Genomic DNA, 6,056 nt, shown 5'->3' with positions numbered 1-6,056 from the left:
AAGCAGCAGGAGGGCGGGCGAGGGGAGGCTATGGCGTCGCGGGTCGACGATGAGGGCTCAAGGGAGGAGGAGTGAGGAGAGGAGGGCGAGGCGGCGGCGAGTGGGGAACTGGCCGGGGATTTGGCATGGGAAATAATGAGGGAAGGGAAGGGTGCGTGCCAGAGTTGAGGCGTAGGTGCCTGTCCTTTTCTTTCTTCTGAACGAAGTAACAAGGAAGGGATGGGGATGGGGCTCCTGCCAAGCCGTTCGCTAGTTCGATCTAAATTTTTTGCCCAAATTCTTAAAAGTGCGTGTGCGCCATCCCGGCTCTCCGAGCGGCCGCACGTGAACCGTTGGATGCGCTGATTGATTTGCAGGCGCGTGCGAGGTAGCGAGAGTAGTGGGGACAGCCAACAATTGACCGGTGGGCGACTGTCCCAGTTTTCTCTCCTTCTACATCTAGTCCTCTTCCTTCATCCCCACCTCTCCCTTCCACCAACCCCCGCCGTCGGCGTATGGAAGCCACGGGCTCCCCTATGCATCCTCACCGGATTCCGACCCCCAGCACTCTCCGCTCATCCGTGCCGCACGCCGCCACTTCCTCCCCCACAGGAACACCTCGAGGTTGAACCCGACGGTAAGTGACTCCACCCGTGACTCATCCTATTCTCTCTACGATATCTATCCGGGCATGGAATTTGCAGTCCAGCGGCTGGATTCGCGAGATCCGGGCCTCAGGGTCACACCCGTGTGGTAGATCTGTGTGCACGCATGGCTCACGTGGTGGTGGCATCGCATGGCTGATAAAAGCTGGTCAAATATCATGATTTGCACCTCGCGTACAGCTCTTGGTTGGCCCAGCGCGTGAGGATTCGCTGGAATTGTCGGCCCAGATCATGTTTCTTTGATGCTACTATATCTCTTGTTTGCGTCTGCAAATTCAACGGGATTGACTACATTTCCTGCATAGTAGTGAGATAATCTGTGATTTTTCTTGTTTCAGTGTCCTACCCGTTGCCCGAGGTCAAAGTTTGTTCATCATCCGAGTTCATTTAGATACAAGAGGATGCTGCCATTTCTCATGGAGAGCGGTGGCCAAGCTCAGAAAATTTTCTGAAGATAAACAAACTGTCATCAGATGAGATTTAATCTGCCACCGTAGAAGTTTCTCTGGAGAGCAGTGCAGAAAGCCACACCAGAAAAAGAGTTAGCTTCAGTTGGGGACCCACTGCCATGCGTACATTGCTCCAAAGGTAAATTAAGCAGCCACTACAACACTACTATGCCATCCAAATTTTGCCAATTAATATTTTTTTAGAGTAGTTATTAATTAATTGATACTACCGCAACTAATCACATCACTACTCTAGTTATCGTGTTGCAAGTGGTATTTACTTATCACTTATTCTTCGGATTAGTGGTGGGTTTGTACGACGATTAGGATTTTAGTGGTGGGTTTGAGTTGGGTTTTCACGGTGAGCTGTTCTAATTTTGTTGCTATTGGGATGGTTCAGCATCCTATTTTGATCCATCTATTCTTGCCTAGACTGGAATTGTCTCGTTAAACATGATGCTCTCCATAGAGCTTCATTACATGTAAGTTGCATGCATATAAGTAACCAGTTGGTTAGTTTGTTGTAATAATTGCATAGGAATGCAAAATGCAAACGTAGTTGGATGACACATATACATATCTCAGTTGGCTAGCCAACTTATGAAGTTGCACAGTGATGGCTAACCAGTTGCACAACCAATGGTATTCAGATAGATACCCTGTATAAACCATGTTCAAGCAGCGTGCGTGCGTGCGTGCATGGTTCTGTAGGTGTTTTTTTATACCAATTGTTGTCCTTGTTTTTTTTCTTTTTAATATTTGTTTGGTTCGACTACTTTGTTCGTTCGCCTTTTTACATTAACAAAAGTGGTTGTAAAAGGAGATGCAGCTCCTAGTGAAGGAGAAGTATCATCAACTTTTGTAGATGCATCCTGAACTTTTATATTTGCAGAACAATCAATTAGGAGTTGGTATCCTCAACTTTTCAAATAGTTGCACAACAGTATCATATGAATTGGCTTCCTCAACTTTCATCGTTGCACCAGAACCATTTGGGAGTTGGCAGTCTCAACTTTTTAAATAGTTCCAGAACAATATCACATGAGTCGTCATCCTCAACTATTTTAGTTGCAAAAGAACCAATCAAGAGTTGCATTGGCATCCCCAACTTTTTCTAATAGTTGCACAAAAATGCCAAATGAGTTGGCATCTTCAACTCCCTTAGTTGCACAAGAATCATTTAGTAGTTGGCATCCTCATGTGTTCTCATGCATATGATTTTCTAGGTTTGCGCATGCACTTGAATGTAGTTGCACTACTTATTTGGAAGATTACAATCTTTTAAAATTCACTATTTTTCCATTTCTTGTGTTCAGGCATGCTAAATTCATCATGTTCATCAGCTCAAAATTCATTACATAGTTGCACAACACATGCAACATGAATTGCATCCAGGAGTACTTGCAGTTGCACAAAATAGTTGATGTAGTTGCACAACATTCAGCATAAGTTTTTTCTGGAATTTTGCATACAATTTTTTTTAGCTAAATGGAAATGAATTTGAAATTATATGAGTTGGCATCTTCAAATTTTATATGACTTGAAGATGCCAATTACTGAAATTCAAACCCCACAAGTAGACGGACATGGGAGTGTTATCAATTGCACACTTGTACTGGTTAAGTTGCATAGATGCAATCCAGAGTTGGTTCATTTTTCTCAGGCTTCTTTTTTGCATCATGTGCAGGTTTTGCAGGTTATGGGAGTAAAGGAGCTGCTCTAGATTTGTGCACATCATTCTCAGCTACAAAGTCACATATACTACTGTGTGGAAAGATCAAACGAAAAAAACAACAAACCAGATTATTGTCTAGTTTGTAGCTATGTTTTCATAGTACCTACAAAATACATTTCTTTTTTTGGTACATGGACATATGTCCTGCTGTTTTATGTGTGAAATAAGACTCTCTATGCGCTCTCCTATATATTTGCACATTTTCTGCATTTTTTGCACATAGTGCTACAAATGTTGGCTTGTCACATGATTTGGTTGCATGGAAATCAGTTAAAATTGCACAGGTACAAGATCTCCATATTTTTTTATCTCTGTTTATGCTCTCTTCAACTATGAAGAAGCTAATTTTGCAAAGAGAAATTTTGTAAGGGGGAAAGGGAAAGTCAATGAGGGGGGATTTGAATATGAGAAGAAAAGGATCACCTCCTGTTTTACCCTTGTTGGTGCTACCTGGTACGTTCTGATCTGTCCTCCCTCTTCTTCTTCTTTTCACAGCAAATTGTTCTAGATCCGCTATTATTCCACTTTTATTCATCTGCCATGGCAGCTCTGGGATGGAGTCCAAACCTAGGAAACCATTGTTTCTTGGGGAAGAAGAAGGCAAGGCAGGTAAGGGCGTGGAGAAGTTGGTGGCTAGTGGGTGTGAGAGCTTTGGGAGGGAAGGGAAGTGCACGTGATGGCCTGGGGTCTGGGGACCGCGCCCAGCGTGTGGTTTGCTGGGTTACACGCGTCTGTTGCTACTAGGGGAGACCTATCCTTTTCTGGGATAGGAGGGGGGACCGTATATTTCCTTTTCTGACGGCCGCTCGGGATTGCTAGCGGGCAGACGGCCGCCCGCTAGACGTCTCCAATTTTTTGTCGTACATGTGATGACATGAACATCGTGAGGAGGCGCCATAGTCGCGACGGTTAATGGGTTTTACAGTCTCTTTATTTTTTCTGGGAGAGACATACTCTTCTCAAAATAAAAATTAAATAAAGAAGATCTACAGGGCTGTTATCTGAATAAAAAGATGTATACTTTTCCTCAGAAAAGGATAAAAGACTGTACACATGCAAATATAACTTAATTTTTTCCGCAACATATTTTTTTACACAACATACTATTTAACCATATGCAATGATACAATCCTATATTCCATCCTTATTGTGCCAAAATGTTTAGAATAAAACAGATAATTTCATCAAACATGGACGGGCGTCGCAAAGCGTGCCATCATGGTCTAATTAGAGTTAAATGGATGCCACTTCAATCCTATACTTTTTTCCATTCTTGTATTCTCAGAATCTTGCTAATCAAAGAGGCCCTTAGTGGATTCCTTCGCGTATCTTGGTTAGTACTACATTAGTAGGAAGTTGCTTATAAAACAGTTAGTTACTCCCATGCAGTGCGCATCTTTCTAGACGGAAAGGATCCTGTGATGATACTACCCCCGCAATCCCAACCCCGGTGCTCTCACCAACTTTGCCAAACAGTGAAATCATTATGGGCCCGAACATTGCTAATTCTAAATTTCTGACTAAAATAACTAACCACTAGGTACGTAAAGACATGTATGCGATTATGCATAGAGGGAAGTGAGCCAGGCATATACATAGATTAACACGAGACTGTCATGTCAGTCAGTGTATCCAATTAATACTACACCCTTCAATTTACTAGTAAGTTTGCACGTGCAACGTACGTCTCTGCTAATGCTCTTTTCGAAGATAAATCCACTCTCAATCAAATACACCTTGTCTACATGTCTCGTACCACCGTATACTTATAGTTGTTGATAGTAGTATAAGATGACACACACACAAAAAACAGCCAAGGTAACATTCATCATATAGGCCCGAAACCATGTTTTCAGGCCCTTACATCTAGCAAGAGAGGTTCAAAGTTGTTTTATGTCATTTTTTTCATAACTTGTCTCCATATAAATAGAGGTCATTGATTTATCACAAACTACATTAAATAGATATGTGTGAACACCATGTATTTTGGGATCAACGTTGCAACTTGCAAATTATACCTTTTCTCCCCAAGAAATTTACAAAGGTATGCATCAATGTTTGATTCTACAATGTCAAATGCCAAGAAAGCACTCGTACATTTTCAAGGTAACATTATTTCCAATCAAACGTCATGCACATTGCCTGGCTTCTTTTACCCTGGAGATGAATTCATCCAGATAATCTTTTAGACCATCCATCACATTGTTTTGCCTGCAATTCCAGTGTGTACAAGTACAACACCATTCAACAGGGTGCACATGCACAGAAAAAGAAGTAAAAGAGACAAGTTGGGAGTTGTACATTACTAACTGAAAATGATCTTTTATCCATTTTCTTAAAAGATTCACTTATTGTTGATTCTTCTTGGTAAGTAAAAGTAGGAAGACAAGATTGTGGTGGAAGGTTTTCTTTCTTGTTCTCTCTCCCTGTGAACTGTAGGAGTGATAAAATGGTTTATTTTCCTTTAAGCAGTAAAATTTTACTTGAGCACACAAGTGAAAATATTTTAATTTAGAATCTATAAATAATGATACTGTTTGCTTTGGGCAAAAAGATTGCGAAGTATTGGTTGAGGCGCGGTCTGTATTTCATTTCTATGGTTCCACAAATGATAGAAGCAAAAATCTCTCATTAATTGATGGTCGGACTTCTTAGATTCAGGTAAGCTGAAAAATCAAAAAACAATCAAGAGAACACAGTATTTACTATTTTGGAAAAAAAAAGAACATCAATCTTGTTCACATTTAATGAGAGCAATCTCCAGTTCTCACTAAGTGCTTAAAAGGCAGTGAGACATGTGTGAATGAAAAAAGAATATACATAGTAGATATAAACTTTAACCGTTGGCTATGTTTGTTCACTTATATGATCACAATAAGTAAATGTATCTTGTTGTCCATAAATAAAGCAAACATATCATGTGTCGAAGTATATGCTAGTTATGAAATAAATGCCAATCATGTAATCAGATATGATAAGCACACAAGCAAACATAAATGGAATGACATGGCATGAAATCTCTAGCCAGGTTTTCTTTTTAATACCCGAAAGAAGAATCTGGCTGGTCTCTTTCAACTGCACCTCCAACTTTGTTCGGTGACAGCGACGTGGAGTTTGGACAAGATTCCCTGGGAGCATAAGAGAAATCATGAAGAAATTATTTTTACCTATGCAATAGTTCAAACATGCTCCTATTGATCAGTACTAAGATGAAGCCCTGCAATTTGG

General features: G+C 40.9%; 1 long non-coding RNA gene across 1 annotated transcript; it reads left to right on the top strand.

The window, feature by feature from the left end:
* Positions 1 to 382: 382 nt before the first annotated feature.
* On the top strand, positions 383 to 3,115 carry LOC125530964. Its single transcript, XR_007293024.1, has 3 exons — positions 383 to 616; positions 983 to 1,232; positions 2,781 to 3,115. It is a non-coding gene; the product is annotated as an uncharacterized LOC125530964 (long non-coding RNA).
* Positions 3,116 to 6,056: the final 2,941 nt, after the last annotated feature.

Source organism: Triticum urartu, unplaced genomic scaffold (genome assembly GCF_003073215.2).
Source record: "Triticum urartu cultivar G1812 unplaced genomic scaffold, Tu2.1 TuUngrouped_contig_6685, whole genome shotgun sequence".
Taxonomy (NCBI): domain Eukaryota; kingdom Viridiplantae; phylum Streptophyta; class Magnoliopsida; order Poales; family Poaceae; genus Triticum; species Triticum urartu.
This window is presented reverse-complemented; position numbering and strand designations above follow the sequence as displayed.